Source organism: Balaenoptera physalus (genome assembly GCF_965194825.1).
Source record: "Balaenoptera physalus genome assembly, chromosome: 15".
Lineage (NCBI taxonomy): Eukaryota > Metazoa > Chordata > Mammalia > Artiodactyla > Balaenopteridae > Balaenoptera > Balaenoptera physalus.
Genome location: NC_138894.1, coordinates 25,590,726 through 25,596,725, shown reverse-complemented (window position 1 = coordinate 25,596,725; position 6,000 = coordinate 25,590,726).

Genomic DNA, 6,000 nt, shown 5'->3' with positions numbered 1-6,000 from the left:
TCTATCATCTATCTATCTATCTATCTATCTATTTCTATCCATCTAACTCACATCTTGTTTATCCATTCATCCATTGACAGACATTTAAGTTGTGTCCCTATCTTGGATATTGTGAATAATATTACAATAAACATGGGAGACAAGAGTTCAGATATCTCTTCAATATCCTATCTTCATTTCTTTCTGTTTTTTTTTTTTTTTTTCTATCTTCAGGTGGGAGATAATCTTTATTGGTCCTGTTAATATCTGGAGCTTTCTCTGACCTTTTATGGATGCACCTGTTCCATGCTTCTTGTTCTCTCTCGTGGCTGAATTCTTAAGCTCCTATGTCTTCTTTAAATCTTACAATGCACTTGGTTGACTGTTGATCACCTCCGTTTTGTTTTCCCCATGGTGACACTATAACCCAAGACTGTGGTTCTCCCTTGCCCACAGATCCTCTTTTGTTTTCTGCACACACTCCTGTGTACCTGTATTTGTTCTCTACTCTGTCCTCTGGAGCACCCACAAGGAGCCAGCCACAAAGTGGTGGCAGTTATGTGTTTGGCATTTAGGGCATCTGTGGTACCCACTGACCAGTTGGGGGATCCTCAGGTGAGATTTCCCTGTGGTCGTGGGTAGGCTTCCTATTGGAATCTACAATGGAGTCAGCTAGAACCTTGTCCCTCTCATGTCCTCTGATATTTTTTATCTGTCTCTTTCCTAATCTCTTCCCTCCCCCCAGTGAGGAAACTCTCACTTTTATACTCTAGGAGAGAAATGGGTTTCTTTAGCATTATCGCCTACAGCTAAGGAAGCCAGACCTTCCCTCATCATTATTTTTTCCTGCAGAAACGATCCCTGGCCTCCTCTTTCTCTAAGTTATGCCACACTGTGAGGAGAGGTGATCCTGCCAAATTTCCTCTTGCCCACTCCAATGCAACAAAACTCTTTGCTCTACTAAGTGCTGGAATTTCTCCTCTAGAAATCTCCACTTCTACAAAGGCTCTCATGTCCATGGATATCTATCCAAGTCAGTGTCTTTCAGGTGATATTGTTGAAAGGAACTGGAGATCATTCACAGGATTCTGCCTGTTCCACAGCCAATGCCAGGGTTCGTCAACCCAATACCCCCACACACAGGTGGGTAATACTACTCCTGGGTCCCTTGGCCTATGGTGTTGCATCCCACAGCTCCCACAGAGGCACTTTTGTTTGTGGATAGTTGTCAAATTTTAGATGTTAGGAAGAGTCAAAAGCAAGGGTTGGCTTATGCTGCCCTGATGCTGATGTCACTCAGTACATTTTTTATTATAATATACATATTATAATATAATAATATTATAATATCTATTCTTAATGGAACAATGTAAGGGACCTCCTTCAAAATTTGACAAATTGAGTAGAAAAATAAATTCATGAAGGATAAAGAAACAAGCTTAATTGAATTAAAATATCTTTATAGAATTGGTAGAATAGCTACCATAGCATAAGAGCACTTAAATGCTCTTTCACTTGTAGTTATCTGTTTGTCTTGCTGCATAGCCAACCTGTGTAGAGCCAGAGCTTTGTTTCCCTCATTTTTATTTTACAACTTTTCATTTCTAATGGGTGCTGGTTATACCCTAATAAATTATAGAGTAAATTTTATAACTACGATAGCCAGTTCAGAGGTAAGGTAGGAATAATGAAAGGAGGGAGAGAAGAAAGAAAGAAAAAGGAAAACATAAAGTTAAAAAATAATTTATATGTAAACCACATTTTATGCATTATATTGGGTGATTTCAGAAGCACCAACCAATTATTTTTCAGAAACAATAGTTAAAATGCCACAAAGACATTTGTATGCAAATGAATCCATGATAGCAAACCATGCACTTAACCTTTCCTGCAGCTTCAGATGTAGAACTGTGTCTTTCCTACTTTTGCACAGTAATCCACGTTACTGAAAAATTTACTTCACAAGTCCTTGTTACGTAGTCTCTGTGGCTTGGGCAGTTGTATTCTATTCTGTAAGTAGTTTCAAGAAGTCCCATGAAAAATGACCAGTGATTTTGAAGTCTTCCTGCTCTCCCATCTGCTCCTGGGAGCTGCTCTACTTAAAGTACAATTTTTATGTCAGCAGGTTAACAGTCTGCCAAAGGATAGGTTCACAAACATTTACCTGTCAGAGTCTTTAGCAAGAGATCAAAACTAATCTCACATATTACAATTAAATGTGCTCAGTTTTTCATAACACTGTTTGGCACATGCTCTATCATGAGTGGTCAGTGAAATATGTATGTAAATAAATACATGCACATTGCCTTAGCACTTACTTACATAAGTATTCCCAGTGACATTAAATTCACATTCAAATGTCTAACCAGCTGTCTAACCCTTCTACCCCTTTTTTGTGTTTGTCCTGATGAATGTGAACTGATAATTACTAAGCAAATTTATGTATAAACTATTTTGGCTGACTAGGAAATCTATAGAAAATGAAAGAAAACAGAATGTTCTAAGTTGCTTAAAGCACATTTATTTTTACAAAGTAATTATTTAAAGTTGAATATGTTAAACTTTTACGTTTTACATGCTTTACTTTTCCTTTGGTTTATATTTCTCTTATGTTACTTATTAGTCCTCTGTGATGTCGATTGGTAAAAAGTAACCATCTCCAAATTACAAAAAAATAAATAAATAACAACTAAGTGAAAATAAGCTTAGTACAGTTGTTTTCAGAATCTAAACCTAAGTAAAGATCCATGGAAAAGTTTTTACCAATCCAAAACAAAATATTTTAAAATGTGATTACTTGGTGATTTTGTCACATTAGCAAATTTATTCAATTTATTGATGTGCCTTTTTACTCTGGGATTGTGCTCTTCTTACTCTTTCATTATTACTTTATCTTTCTTCTTATAAAGTGTGATAATAGGCAACAACTTTTATTTTAATGTTTTAATGAACAGATTTGAACAAATAACTTACTGTTCTTGTTTTCGTGCCCCTTGTCCTCCGTTCTTATTTTATTTCATCTTTTGGTCTCCTTCTTATCCATCCTTATTTTATTTTATTTATCTTTCAAATCCACCAACATGGGACTAATTGGCTGGATGACAAATAGCACATAATTGGTGAAGTTGATTAAAAAATTAGTTCTTTTTATTCTCATCCAGTTTATTTTTCCATTATAAAGGACTTTCTCTACATTTAAAAAAAAGAAACAGATCTGAGTTTTATGTACTTCTGTAATCAATACAGAAAGAAATATTCAAAATGGTACAAGTATATTTTCAATGTACTGTGTGGTAAGATGAATTGTTATGTCACATACAATGGAGATTTATAATAGTCATGGGAGTAATTGATCATCTTTAAGCACTGTAAGGTCTAATCAATCAATATGTTGACAGTATAGCCATAATAATAACCTCTTCTTATCTAAAGATAATCTTAAGAATCTTTCTTTTGTATTTTTGGATAAATAAATTGTATTCATTGACAACTACTGAAATACCATTGAGCGCATTGATTCTTTAAATTATGTTCCATTATCTAAAAATGAACCTCAAATTATTCTTAGTCCAAAATAGCTGGTGGAATAATTTAGAGGGTGTTCTTTAAGAACATGACCCTTCAACATATTTAGAGTAAAATTATTCCTCTGGTCCCCTAAGGCTTTTCTTCTTTCTGTGGGGGGAAAAAAAAGAAAAGCCAACAACAAAAAGTTAACATAACTTTGTCTAGACAGTTGTGAATGGATGTTTTTGTGTGTGCAATGCTATTAAGTTTCTAGCAATGAAAAATATTAATTCTGTATTAGATGAGCACTTGTTACTGGGACATTCCCAGTTTATACATTTTTACTTGAAGTTACATCCAGTTTAGAATTTGTCATGGATTTTTCAATATAGATTATGCTTTCCATATTGAGTCTATAAATTTTTGCCTATCCTTAGACCTTGAAAATTTTCTGTAGTGTTTCTAAAAGTTTTACAGTTTTAATTTCTAAATTTAACTCTATAATCCTTTTAAGCTGTTATATATGCTATTATTTATATAATACAAAAAACATATATATTTAAAGTTAAACATATTCTTAAAATTTTAAGCTCTACATACTTTTCTATTTATATAGACACACATACATATACATATATAAGTATACATATTATATATTTATGTATAATATATATTATATATCATTATTATATCAGGTATCATATATAACTATTACAATGCCTACAACTTCCAGTATAATGTTGAATAAGGGTTATGAGATTGAACATCCTGGCTTCATTTCCAATCTTAAGGGTAAAGCATTGTAGTCTTTTACTATTAGGTATGATGTGGACTATAGATTTTTGGTAGATGATATCAATACTTATCAAATCGATGCAATTACTTCTTATACCTAATCTGCTGAAAAAGATTTTTTATTTGAAAACTTTCCTTGTTTTAAATATTTAGTTCTATATATACTTTCATACTTAATGCTAAGAAACTAGATACTTTCCACCTAAGACCAGGGACAATGCAGGGATACTTTCTGTCTCCACTACTAGGAAATATCACAGTGGAAGTCACAGCTGATCCAATAAGAAATAAAATGAGTACCAATTGGAGAGGAAGAAAAATTGTCTTTGTTCACAGATGACATGATTATCTATGTAGGAAATCAAAAAAATTGACAAAAATCTACTGAAATTAATAAATGATTATTGCAAAGTTTCAGGATACATACAAGGTTAACATAAAATTGTCAAATGCTTTCCTATATACTAGCAATAAACAATTAGAATTTAAAATTACAACATAACATTATTCATATTAATACCTAAATATGAAATATTTAGATATGAATGTAATAAAATATGTACAAAATTTGTATGAGGAAATCTATAAAACTCTGATACATAAATTAATAGAGAGATGTTCCATGTTCATGGATAAGAATATTCAATATTATAAAGATGTCTGTTTATCCCAAATTGATCTACAAATTAAACACAATCTCAATCATAATAACAAATTATTGTGATGATATTGACAAACTGATTCTAAAGTTTGTATGGAACTGCAAAGACAATAGCCAACACTATATTGAAGAACAACAATTTCAGAGGACTAACATTACCCAACTTCAGAACTTACAGCTACAGTAATTAAGATAGTATTGTATTAGCAAAAGAATAGACAAAGGGGTTGATGACACAGAATAGAGAACCCAGAAAGAATAATCCCACACAAATATAATTAAATGAACTTTGAAAAAGGAGCAGAGACAATTCTTTGGAGAAAGGATAGTCTTTTCAACAAAAGGTCCTAGAACAACTTGGCCTCCATATTCCACCCCAAAAGTTAATCTTGACACAGATTTTACACCTTTCACAAAACATTACTCAAAATGGACCTGTCTTCTTTAGCTTGCTCTGCCATAACAAAATATCATAGACTGGATTACATAAGCAATAGAATTTCTTTCTCACAGTTCTGGAAGTTGGGAAGTCCGAGATCAAGATGTTGGCCAAATTGGTTTCTGGTGAGCATCTGTCCTTGACTTACAGACAGCTGCCTTCTTACTGTGTGTTGTTCAGGGCCTTTCCTTGGTGCATACTCTTGGAGCGAGTGCTCTCTCTCTTCCTCTTCTTATAAAGCCACTAATACTGTCAAATTAGGACCCACCTTTATGAACTGATTTAATCTTAAATACCTCCTAAAAGCTCTATCTCCAATATAGTCACACTGAGTGATAGGGCTTCAACATATGAATTTGGGGGTTATACAATTCAGTTCATAACATTCCACCCCAGGGTCCTCAAAATTAATGCCTTTCACACCCCAAAAATACTTTCATTCTATTCCAACAAACCCAAAAAATCTTAACTTATTTCAGCATCAATTATAAAATCTAAAGTCCAAAGTTTCCTCTAAATCAGATATGGATGAAACTCAAGGTACAATTCATCCTGAGGAAGATTGCTCTCCAATTGTGAACCTGTAAAACCAGACAAGTGATGCACTTCCAAAATACAA